The sequence below is a fragment of the Rhea americana genome, unplaced genomic scaffold (assembly GCF_003343005.1).
Source record: "Rhea americana isolate MKP2758 unplaced genomic scaffold, rheAme1 scaffold_282, whole genome shotgun sequence".
Taxonomy (NCBI): Eukaryota; Metazoa; Chordata; class Aves; order Rheiformes; family Rheidae; genus Rhea; species Rhea americana.
The window spans coordinates 58,525-72,014 of record NW_028186404.1 but is presented as its reverse complement, the minus strand read 5'-3'; the positions used below and the strand labels follow the sequence as shown (position 1 = coordinate 72,014).

The following is a 13,490-nucleotide window of genomic DNA, read 5'->3' as shown; positions in this document are numbered from 1 at the left end:
TAAGGCCCAGCCGGCCCTGATGCCCCCAAAGATGGGAGGTCGTCTCCCTTGCCCATTTCCAGTGTACTATACCTGATATATTTACATTATCGTGTGTAAATGGTACTTCATTCGTGGTTATGACACACCCRTCAGTAAGGATCTCTGCTTTATTTTTATTTTTTTTTTCTGTCCTGTTCATTTTAAGTATATCTTTGTCAGAGGCTCTGCACTTTCCTGAAATTATGCTGAAGCACTGACTGGAGAGCCAATGTAAACTACAAGGAGAAGCAGCTGAGTTCAAAGAAACAAATGCCTCTTCATTTTACAGTTATCAGCAYAAGAATCAAGATTTCATGTTTGATACTCTATATAGATGGTAAGTAATAAAATGGAAAAAAAATTCATGAAAAGATACCAATAGAAAGGTAGCACATAACAAGAAGAACAGCTGTGGCAGGAAGTGGTTTTGGATAATATTATTCAAATGAAGGCCATTTTATTGCAAATGTCTTTTAAATATTTAACACTACCACAAAGGAATATTTAAAAACATTGACTTATTAATAGTAACAAAGAACTTTTGAATGTTCTGAGAGACACATGGTCTTGTTTTCATTGGTTTTCTGTATACGACGTCTAATTTTCCATTTGTGAAACAGCAAGGTTCAAGGTGTTTATGTATGTTTTTCTAGTATGGATCAAAATTTATGGAGTGACCCTGTATCAGCTAGCAGTAGAAAGATTATTATATTACGTACTATGAGGCAAGTAAGAAAATTASAAATTGCAATTCCAACCACAAAGGATTTAGGAATATAACCTTGGGAGGTTAGTATTTTGTATTCCTATATCCAACAGCTTCAAACTCAGACCATATCACATAGTTTACAAGCCATTCAGACAATCAAAAGAAATAGTTCCAAACATAAAAGAAAAGTAGGTCTCAGCAAAGCTTCTTCTGCAATCTAAAAATCACAGGAGTTTATTCATGGAGTCAAAAATAGTATCAGCTCTTGAAACTAGTTTAGACCATTCAATAAATTCCATATTGCACCTCTTCATCTCTTCATAAGGTTCATGGAATGATGAAACTTTTAGTGTTACACTGTTATCTTAAATCATATTTTTAACAACAAACAAATATCTCAAACAAATGTTTATTCCAGGCACTCCAGTTTGCCCTTATAGTAAAGAGAGAGAAATTGACACTTTCAAGCTTTGATTCACATGGCCTGTTTTAAAATTCTACCTCAAAATGAGACAATTTATGCTTACTTTCCTCTGCTAATTATAAACAGTGTCTAAACTGACAACGCATGTAAAGAAATCTATATCATAAGTGTCTAAAGTTAGTGTATTATATGGTGATAAAAGTGGACTAGTGTGGAATCAATTCTTGGGTGTTATTTTTGGAGTATTAAATGTAAATTTTAAAATTATTATTTGTTTCTTAGTGTTTGAAGACAATTATGGCCATACTAATGTGACAACATTCGCAAAATAAGAAATAGAAATGTAAAATAGTTCCTCTTTCCACAGTGTTTAATCTCATTTTATTGTTAAGTGTTTACAAATCACCATCTGGGGGCACCATGCTCTTTACTTGATTGTAGGATGATCCCAGATAAATAGTTTAGACTGGTATCTTGATTAAATAGCCTGAACTGTAGGCATCACGTGCCATGTGAGGTGCTTCAATGTATCCAAGGTGACTACATAGGCATGACACAGGACCAAGGAAACTGAACCAGTAGTTGGAAGCCCAGTGGGATAGTCTAGGATCTTAAATAGCAGTACATGTTTATTTTTAGGCAACTCAGTACATTTCTGGAAGTCTACATTTTCAAAAGCTTAAATTAGGTGAGAGTATCCAGCTTCCTGAAAATAGACTGCTTATCTTAAAATTTCCATTTGCTGATGAAAAAATGAAAGTGCAAAATAGCTACTGAAATTTCAGATTTTCCAGGGAATGATGAAACTTAGTTTAACACAGGTAAAACCAGAAATGTTTTTATTCTAATTCGGTTCTATATTTTTTTCATATCTTCAGATCCCACTTCCTGCATCTATGTAGTACATGGAATATCTTCATAAGTAGACTTTTTCGTTAATACAATGTGCAACTGAAATTAATAAAAGATGAACCATGATATCTATCTTATTTAAAAATATTTTAAGTCACAATTATTGCAGTTTTTAGGAACTTAAAATCTGATGTTCTGAAAGCACATTTCTCTTATCAATTGTTATATTTTAGAAAACATAAGAAATGTATTTACCACTGTGAATAAACACAAATTTTATGTGGATGAGAAAGGAAATAGATTTGGTTAAGTTCTAAAAATTCTTATGTCAATATGGTTTTATAATTTTCTCAATTGTTAGCATATTCAGAAATATAAATAATCCTGAAATTTGACCTTTTTTTTCTACGCAGGTGGTTCTTATTTGCATTTGTGTAGATYCAGAACAGCTCAAGGGCCAAAACCAAACAAATAAGGAAAAAAAAGAAAAAAAGAATAAAAGAAAACCCTTAGACAGCTTCTTAACTTTCTGCACACTTTCATTTAAAAGCCAGCGTATTACTCTAAGGTACAAACATCATTCAACCTGAAGGAACTCTTATAATTATGTAGATGATGGAACAAGCTGTAATGCATGGATGACTCTACTGTTACAAAAGTAATCAACTCCTCGAGTCAACTATGACAAAACTATACTTTGTCAAGACKTATATTAATATGCTCATATTTTCCCATGTGTATTAAAAAGTGTGTAGTGAATTTAAATGAGCCCTATGAAATATATATGCCAATCATGAATACATATACTGTTGAGGTCTAATGTAAACTGTGACATTTCTTGAGAAATACAGAATAAAGATCTAATTCTGCTATAACTATTTCTTCTTCAAATAAAAAGAATAATATAGAATACTTGAACTGTACAATGATATTTTGTAACACCCAATAACTAGCAAGGAAGAACAATAGGTATTATCATGCATCCTAGTAGTTCAGCAATTATTTTTCATATTGTTGAAAATTTTCTTTGTCTTTCTAAAAGATGGCCGCAGTATTCACATGTCTGCTACTACTGGTAATAGGAAACATCAGTGAGAAGCAGTTATGATCTTTAAAACCCTCTATAATATGTATGAATATAGACAGAGATTAATTCCAAACATTAACTTGATTATTGGTATATACATGATGTACAACTAGAAAATCAAAGTGTTTTCTAATATGTCACAGATTTGTCTTCCTATTTTCACGATCACTGTATTGAAGAAGCCATTTCTCACATTTCTATGTGAATTTCACAGGAGCTTGTCCCATGTGTAAGGATTCCAAGATCAAGCYTTTAGACTAAGCAAACTATACTTTACATGAATCATGGGACTTAAGACAACCACTTCTCTTCCAATGTAAAAAGTGTGATTACCTGAGTAATTCTGTTGTCTTAAAAGTTACTAAAGCAACAGCATATTTTGCAAATGAAAAGAAGTAACCATGAATTTTGAAATGAATGCATTCATTGACAGTATTGTAAGGTATATTAGTTTTCTATAGTTGAAACTAGGAGGAGAATTTCCGTTCTCAGAAATCCCAGAATGGATACAGGAATCAAGTTCTGGTAGATTAGTTTGGTTTGGCAGAGATGTGCAAAATGTAAAGTTTTATTATACAGATAATACTTTATTATCGCTGATCATTTTATTCTGCGTCATACTTTAGAGCATGCTAACAACACAAAACTCCTGCAAAATACTTTAGAAACAGGTAGCAATAGAAAACCCTTGCCTCAAATGTAGCACAAGTGCACCGGCCTGGACTCCAGCAGCCGGGCAAGATGGACCCCCAGGTCTTGAAAACTGCTGGAGCCTGTGGTCTAATAACATCACTTAGSAAAAGGATCTCCAGCACTTTGCCCTTTTTTCAACACTCCCAGTTGAAGCTGGTTGGAACATTTTAATAGACACAGTCAGCCCTGCTCAATTCAGGGTTACCTAATATGTGGAGGTAGAGCAGACTTCTTGCTGCAGGCTATGCAGAACAAGGATATTTGCAGCTGTGATGGCTCAGGAGTGAAAGGGTTTCCTAGCTAAGATGCTGTCAATTAGGAGACACAATTCTGATAGCTTTAGAACCTTAAAAAATAAGGGCACCTAACAGAAATCCCAGACAAGAGAGTTTATTGAGAGGAACGCTGTTCATTTCCTCAGCCTGGGGGTTCTGCCCACTGGCCTGTATGAGCATATTATTCCTGCTAATTAAGCCCTTAATTAACATTAGTAATAGCATTTTCAGGTATCAGTCTGTAAATACTGACTTTTAATAACTTTGTTAATATCTAATTTACTTGCTCTAATTATCTTGCTAAACACCAGTAAAGTACTTCAGCATCCTCTACATCACAGTCTAATAATAGCAGTTCAATTACTTTTGTTTTGCTTGTGTAATTTAAAAGAACTAAATAGCAATAACATTTGCATTTTAGCTTTTCACAGCCTATAAGTATTCTTACAGCTAATATTTAATTACAAAAATATCAATACTGTTCTTAATTTGAGGTTTGATCTGTTAGTGAAATACCCATTCACCGGAGCTGAGCATTCAAATAGAAATCTTTATTATTTGTGTCTTRAAAGGCATAAAAAGAAGACCTCCACATTCAGTTATATTCTGTCAGTTGTTCAGGAATGTATTTTTCATCTCTAACTATCAAAATCTTTYAAATAGGAAAAAACAAATATTGAAGTATATGATGTATATTCAAAAGGTGTATTGTACTTGTGCACAAATTTTGTGCATACATTTAAAAGCATTTTTCTCTTATAGTTGATTAAATATCTAGGCAAAAAACTCTACAGTGAAAGGAATTCTTCAACTATTCATTAAAGGAGGAGAACATTGCAATAGAATCTTCTTTGGCAGAAGTCTTCATAAATACAGTTTCTGTAGTGACTCAGAGTCGAATGAGATCCACAGTAGCTTAAGACCAACTATGGTTGAACCACTAAAAAGTTGTAGGTAGYTCATGTGGGATGAAACAAACAACTTCTCTGGCACAGCATGAAGAATGAAGTGTAGATATTTGTTGTAGATACATTCAGGCATCTAAGCTTTTTGGAAATATGTATTCCTGATGCACTTTATTTTAGTTAAAGATGAAGAACAGCTCAAAATCTGGATGCAAATTGATACTGTGTTTCATAACTCAGATATCTTCAAGCAGACGCAGAGAGAGAGATGAGAAAAGCTGGTCAGCCTTTCTTTGCTTGCCATCAACCATTTCTCATTCACTTTGTGATGGAAAATTCCAAAGTTATCCAAGCAAAGTGTACCCTTTTCTTAGAAAAAAAATGAGATTATATTGTCTCTATCGTACTATGTTAGAGTAGTTTAAGTATAGATCTGTTTTGCTCCAGGCGGTGCTGGTTCATTGTCATCCCAGTAGTAAAGGCACTCAGATTCTGTAAAGTATCAGTTAAAAAGCCACTTGTTGGAGTTAACATTCTAATGAAAAAGAGGACTATTATAGGTAATTTTAGATCTCTTCAGATTCTGGCAATGCCAAGCTACACAGCATTGAACAAGCTTCCAGTCAGGGCATGCACACCCTGCAGATTCTGCCCATGGAAAGGTTACCCCATTTTGGTCTTTTGAGCTCTTACAGGGTTTTCTTAAAGGAAAATAATTTTATTCTTTATGTCTACTCTCAGATGAAAAGGATGTTTGCATAAAAAATCACTTTGCACATTTAGGAAAAAAAAAAAAATAAGGACATGTACCAAACAGGAGATGCCTACAGGGTCCTTCATTACAATTAGCTGGCTAAGTTTACCCTGCAGCCAAAGGAAATGTGAAGCACAGCACAGGTCTGAAGGTCAAACTATATGTGCAGCATAGTGCAGCACAGCACAGGCCTGCACCTATTCGGACTGACTATTGCGTGGATCACTAAATCCTCAATGTACAAGAGTCTTCTGGTCAAGATCACCACAGGATCACAGACCTTACAGGTGATAATAGTAAGGCATCTCCAGCTATCAAGCAGTACTCCAGCAGAAGCTAGGCTTAAAGAGAACACTATATTCATCTCTTCTGGAGTAACGAAAGGATGTTACTCCAAACAGTCCCTGCATTCATTCCCTCTCACACAAATTCCGTCTGTTTCTATAACAGAGACCTATTTCTAGCAATGATGATGTATGAATCTGTCTTTTTGTTTGTTTTGTATTTTTTTTTAATATTATATGGTAATTTAGCTGTAGGGAAAAGGAAAGCTGGAAGGAAACAGTCTCTTTTATTTAACCAAGTATGTATTTACCTCTTTTATTTTACTTTTTTCCTAATCAAAAAATTAAAATTATAAGGGGTAGGTTCAATCTAGCAGCTACTCTTTCCCCATTTTTTCTTCCTCTCTAGATTTTGTTTATTTGCTTCTGGATCTTTCTACATCTAAGCAGCCACCAGAGTAGAAAGAAACCTACTGTCTGCTTCCAAAAAGCAAGAGAGAAATTGCATCAAACAGCTCAGGAGAGGAGATGTCCTGCTAGGCTATCCCATGATAAGCGATAATAAGTGGAACAGCTGCCAGCCCTCTTAAAAAAGCTGTTAGAGGCTCCTTTAGAGGCTCTGCTAGCACTGCTGAGAAGAGAAAAGAAGGGGCAGTAACTAAGAGATATCTGTAACACAGTATTCAGTCTTACTGTGGTGTATATAACAAAACGAAAGAGTGAAAATACACATAATTCTTTCTTTTCTTTTTTTTCCCTCTCTTGAGCTGAGCATTTATCTGAACAAAATCTTTACTGAGATCKAGAAAGAATTGCCTGAACACTGATGAGAGATCTTTTTGTAGAGCAGTTTTGCCATTTAAAGGGACTTCAAATTGTAGGGGTAATTGTCAACATACTTGTATTTCAATTTATTTTTACTCTATAACTTCCAGGTTAGATTTTTTTTTAGTTTTATTTGGGTCCAGGGCAAGTTTACGTTATGTTTATCTTCACGGTGGAGATCAGTCCCAGAGAAGACATATTTCTAAATGATCAATAAAAACTATATTAAATTTAACAATATTCACGTTAGGAACAGAGAATTTCARCTGATTATCATATATAAGTATATGTATAAGTATATATGTGTWTATAARTATAAATATATATGTATATRTAAGTATATATATACAAACATATACTTATGTACTTTTACATATATATGCATATACATAAAAGTTTGTTGTGAATGTGTGCATTAATGGTACCGTATACTTCCWTATATCACACCAGAGACTCTATACKGCATAATTTTTTTGAATTCTGTTTATTTTCTGTAAACAAAAATTGAACAAAAGTGTAGAAKGTCAAATAAGCTAATTCTGCTGAAYTGTATAGCAACCTATTTTTCAAACGTATCTTTGATATCTGTAATCAAGTCCTATGGACAATCTTCTGTGTCTTGTGCATATACTGTTTTGTATGGAAGRAAAGAATCAGTGTTATATATCTGTAAGGCTTCACATATTCCTGTGTTTCAGGAGAGCTGCTTCTTAAGGAAATTTAAATAGAGAACTATCATTTCCTCTAAGTCTGCACGCCGAACAATGGAATCACTGTAGTTGGTAAGAAAGYGACAGACGTTACAAGAATAATGTCCGGTGGTTGGCCATGAGGAATCAGGAGGAAAGATTGCTGAGAGGAGATGGTTAGGGTRGGCAAAGGGTGCAAAATAGGATGAAGGCTTGAAAACAGAGAGAACAAATAGCAGAGAGACAGGACCACAGGGTGGCCATGGCTGCCAGGAGCTTCTGAGACGAGCTTCCACTGCTCCCCATTCACATTTAGCACTGTTTTCAGTTCTGAGATGATGTGAGGGCCTAGGAGAAAGCACCTCCAGTGTTAATCGTCTCCACAACATGTCCCCAAGKRTATGTYCAGWAGCCTAACTCCTAACAAATGGAGCRGTATCTTTGGAAGGAACTTACACCAGTGTTCCCTATCTTCTAGAAGTGAGTAGGAAGGTCTGTTGAAATGTTTTTTCTGAGTAATTTTTTCAAGTAGTGTAAATGTGAAGAAGGGCATTTACAATGGGAGGGAAAATAAGGATGTAACTTTCTTTTTTTTTTTCTTATTTCTTTATAGTAATAGTTTTGAATGAAATCAAAACCTCCKAAAAGTCATTGAAGGTATATTCCAAATTGAAAATGCATAGCCTTCTAACATTAAATGTACATTTACTTGTGCTTACAACTACCACTATTTAATGCATGTTTAACTCCCTTTTTTTCTGTAAGATTTTCTTAACTAAAGTTACAGTAATTACAAAAATGAGTGAAGTTTAAATACTTATCTCTAAACTCTATTTCTTTCCTCTACGCAGAATACTTACATTTAGACATATTTTATATTAAGCATCTTCCATTTAGAGGAAAAATGTAATGTACACATCCTGAGCAAGCTGTAGTTTCTTAGTACATTGATTTGTACCACTTAATTTAGTAGACTTTTGTATGCAGCAGACATAATTTTTTGAAGGGATAGAAAAAAAAGATTCTGATGTTTTAGAACAAAAGAATACATGTTAGAAGTTTTTGTGGATAGTAAATACGTGGAAAAGTTTGAAATCCTACATTGTTTTTGAAGAACATAGCTCAGTTTAGCCAGCCATGTAAAATTAATGAAGCACTATCATATTTTCTTTAGCATTTATTATGATATCTAATATATGGAAACAAAGCTATTACCCTTCCTTGGGAAATTACAGTCATGAGTTGGGATTAGAAAATCCGATTACAGGGTAATATATAACTTTGATAGATCGTTAGAATTAGATTTAACATAGAAATTTGCATAAGTGTGAAGTGAGAAAAGAAGCAAATGCAAAGAGCGGTAAAATGCTATTGTTGGGTTTGAGCTTTAATATTTAAGAGATAATATATAAAAAGTAATTTAAGAAAAAAAAGAAAAAAAGACTATTTAGTGGTAACCACAGAGCACTGCTGTTTTTCTGTGGATTTTTTCTCTGCAAGAAGTTCTAAGTATGTTCTAAGGCTGACACTTCCTTTTGTATATAGTCATAAATCTCACATCTTTTCTAAGGCTGACACTTCCTTTTGTATATAGTCATAAATCTCACATCTTTTCTAGAAATTTAAAAATAAAATTCTGGGCTAATGAATTCTTTTCTTATTATTTTAAAAATAACTTTTAAAGGGTATATCTACTGGAGAAGGAAGCTGAGCTTCTGAGCCAGGTCTTCCAATTTCAAAACATTTTTTTTTTTACATGTAAAAAATAATCAGGGTAGCCTTGGCTGCAGTGACCATGAGATGGTGGAGTCCAGGATCCTGCGTGGAGGAAGCAAGTCAATAAGTAGGATCACAACTCCGGACTTCAGGAGAGTAGACTTTGGCCTCTTCAGGGAACTACTTGAAGGAATCCCACRGGTTGAGGGGACCTAGAAGGAAGAGGGGTCCAGGAGAACTGGCTAGTATTGAAGCATTACTTCCTCCAAACTCAATGTTGGTACGTCCCTACGAATAAGAAGTCCAGCAAAGTGAGTAGGAGACCTGCATGGGTGAGCAAGAAGCTCCTGGCAAAATTCCAACAGAAGAAGAAAGTACACAAATGTGGAAGAGGGATGGGCCACGTGGAAGGAGTGTAAGAACAGCTGGATTATGCAGGGATGCAATGAGAAAGACCAAAGCCTATTTGGAATTCAATCTGTCAAGGGATGTCAAAGACAACAGGAAGAGCTTCTTCAAATACATCAAAAACAAAATAGGGAAAATGTGGGCCTGCTACTGAATGAAGTGGGTGCCCTGGTGATGAAGGATACAGAGAAGGCAGAGTTACTAAATGCACCTTTGCTTCAATATTCAGTGTCAAGGGCAGCTCTCAGGAATCCCAGAGCCAGGAGAAAAGGGAGAAAGTCTGGAGAAACAAAGACTTTCCMTTGGTCAAGGAGAATTAAGTTAGAGATCTTTTAGGCAAACCTGATGTCCACAAATGCATGGGCCTCAATGGGGTGCACCCATGGGTACCGAGGAAGCTGGCGGATGTTGTTGCCAGGACGCTCTCCATCATCTTTGAAAGGTCGTGGAGAACTGGAGAGGTGCCTGAAGCCTGAAAGAAAGCCAGTGTCACTCCAGTCTTCAAAATAGGGAAGATGGAGGGCTTAGGCAACTACAGACTGGTCAGCCTCACCTCCATCCCTGCAAAGCTGATGGAGCAGCTCATTCTGGATGTCATCTCCAGGCATATGGAAGAAAAAAAGGTGATCAGAAGTAGCCAGCATGGATTCACCAAGGGAGAATCCTGCTTAGCCAACCTGATAGCCTTCTATGATGGAATGGCTGGCTGGACATATGAGGGCAGAGCAGTGGACGTTGTGTACCTTGACTTCAGCAAGGCTTTTGCACTGTCTCCCATAACATCCTCCTAGAGAAGCTCAGCAAGTGTGGGTTAGACGAGTGGATAGTGAAGTGGATTGAGAACTGGCTGAAAGGCAGTGCTCAGAGGGTTGTCATCACTGGTGTAGAGTATAGTCGGAGGTCTGTAGCTAGTAGTGTCCCCCAGGGCTCAGTACTGGGTCACGTCTTGTTCAACTTTTTCTTCAGTGACCTGGATGAGGTGACGGAGTGCCTCCTCAGCAAGTTTGCGGATGATACCAAGCTGGGAGCAGTGGCTGACACACCTGAGGGCTCTGCTGCCATTGAGAGAGACCTGGACAGACTGGAGAGCTGGGTAGAGAGGAACYTCATGAGGTTCAACAAGGGCAAATGCACGGTCCTATCCCTGGGGAGAAATAAACACAGGTATGAGGACAGGCTAGGGGCTGTCTCTTGGAGACAGAAARTAGCTCTGCAGAGAAGGACCCKTAGAAAATAATCCTGAAGATGTGATCAAGGGAACAAAATAATACATAGGAATCTATCGTTAAGAAGCTTGTTCTTTCCTTTTCCACATACTTAAACTGTACTRGTGTTTTAGATATGTCAATGGGACATATGTCTTCTCTTGAAGAAGCAGAAAGACCTCAAACTGTGAGTCTCAAAAGGTAAAATTTTTACCATTATTACATCTCAATTCTAAAGAGAATGACTTCAAGCCATGCAGGCTAAAACCATGAAATACAGATCAATTACCYTTTTCTACCGAAAAATTGCATTTGGAGGAAAGTGCTAGTAAGTATAAAAATCAGGATGTGCTGTTCTTGACATTATATAGAAGTAGATTACTCATGTAATGGAGATGTTAAGATAGCACTGCTGCTCTGAGATAATTTTAATTTAATAATCTACCTTCTGGGATTAGATTTGATCTTAATAGATGCATAATGAAGAGCAGTTAATGACTCTGTTGATGAGCAAATTTGTTTTTTTCGAGTACTTGTGACGAGCTGAAAAAGTAACAAACACACCTTGTTTAATGAATAGGAGGTAATKTTAACACAGATAACATGCATGGTAGGTTTCCCAGACAAAATCTACGGATATGTTTGCAATAAAGGAATAGAAGAAAAGATGACCTTCCAACAAAGAATATTATTTGCATTTAATCCAATTCAGTGCCAATACGAACTCAGCTGAAGGAAGTTTGAGGATAGCAGCTAGGAGATGTGAAGTTAGGATCAATTGGCTGCAGCAGATATAATAAAGTTCCTGATCTAAGATATTATTTCCATAAAACTTAAAAGCTTTTAGGGAGTAACTGATGSTCTAAGTGAGAAAAGAGAAGAAAAGAAGGAAAGGAAGGTCCCAACCTAACATTGTCAAGGAACAACGCAGCCTAAAGAACCAACACTAGGACCCCAGAAGCAACACAAAGAAAAGTAAGATCTGAGCAAATTTAGGATAGCAACAGATTTATTTATTTGTAGTAGATATAGAGTTAATGTACTTTGTAGTTTTTGACAATGAACATCACAAATAGTGGGTGACACAGCGTATCATTCTTTGTTCACGGTAAAAGGGAATAACTGTTTACCTTCATTGCAGGGGTTTCCTTACCCACCAACAAAAAGGGGACCAAAAGAYGCCCTTTATGGTCTTGTCTAGCTGGTGAGTGACAGTGGCCTTTGGTTGGTGTTCAACAGGCAGGATACCTAAGGCAGTATTCATATGTCTAAATATAAACATCAAGTATCATTAAGAAGTAAAATACCTTCAACAAAAGGTGTCAGAAGACACTGTCCTCGGGCTGTGTCACCCTGAACAAAAGGCTTTGTGACTGTTCATAGCAGAGATGTAGGAAGGCATCCTTGGAAGAAACTGATTAACATTTTTCTCTGTTTCTGTATCTACAGAAAAATAGGAAAATACGTCATATTTTCACTGAAAAATGCTGATTCTATTCAATAGTTTTGAAAACTTTAAAACTAAAGATATTTTCGCATAAAGGAAATAAAAATGGTTACTTTTTCAAGTAGCAAATTTGGAAGAACTTGAATTTAAAATCATTTCCATATAATTATATTAATGATAAAAAAGAAAACAAAGACMTCTGAAACTGTCAAAATTATACAATAGCTACTTAACTGTATTTTTTTTTCCAAAATATGTGATTCACATAAATTGAGTTTAGAGTTTTCCAGAAGAAAATAGTGATCTTGCCATGGAAATATGTGCATCTTCTTRTAAACAAAAAACAAAATATAAATTCAAACATTTCAGAACTTGGAAAAGAAAAATGTACTTCTATTATTATAATATATATATATTTTATATATATATTATAATATAATATATAATATTATAATATATATAATATTATATTATAATATTATAATATATATAATATTATAAGCAAGAAGAATGTTTTAAAGATGTAACAGAGAGAGAAGAAAAAGGGAGACAGAACAAAACCAAGAGAAAAAGAGAAGTTTTTTTAATTATTATTTTTCTAGAAATAGTTACCTGCAATTGACTAGTAGTTAACTAGATACAAGCTTCATGTGCTTCAGCAGTGCAATATCCTTGCTTGCAAGGATATTGTTGAAAATGGCTGAAGATTGAACAAAGAGTACTCTATTTAGCACAGGAATTTGCAGTATCAAAATAAGGTGTTTTTTGTTTGTTTGTTTGTTTGTTTTTTAATCATAATCTAGAAGTAGACATGAAAGGAGAAAAATGTCAAGAAATAAATGTACATAGATGACAGCTATAACACAGCTTATTTTAGAAGCCACACTACACACTTTGACAAGACCACATAGACTACCAAAGATGGGCTGGGAATAGTGCACAGTATTGTATTTCAAATACCTATATGTTGTCATTTTTTTATTATTATAATTTGACTTTTTAACCTCTCTGATACTTGAAATACTATTGTAAATAAAAATATTTTTGGTCAGAGAAAGACTTCTTTTATTATGTAACAGTGAGCCAGTTCTGCAGGAATTTGGTTTAAGACACCTTCCTATTTCAAGGAAGATGTGCATGATCCAGTGTGGTCAGCTTTGTGTTTCATCCACACCACATGGAGAAGAACCAAGTCT

The 13,490-nt window shown here is 35.3% G+C and overlaps 1 long non-coding RNA gene across 3 annotated transcripts in view; it reads right to left on the bottom strand.

Moving 5' to 3' along the window:
- The window catches only part of LOC146593707 (uncharacterized), a 44,308-nt gene that overhangs the window by 24,169 nt on the left and 6,649 nt on the right, over nucleotides 1–13,490 (bottom strand). Inside the window, exons 2-3 of one of the 3 annotated variants that reach the window (XR_014896329.1) lie at nucleotides 12,155–12,290; nucleotides 3,660–5,458 (exon numbers count right to left, since the gene is read on the bottom strand). This is a non-coding gene — a long non-coding RNA (uncharacterized LOC146593707). Of the gene's footprint in view, nucleotides 1–3,659; nucleotides 5,459–7,230; nucleotides 9,447–12,154; nucleotides 12,291–13,490 lie in introns of those variants that run through there. The other 2 variants (XR_014896330.1, XR_014896331.1) reach the window with 2 other exon arrangements.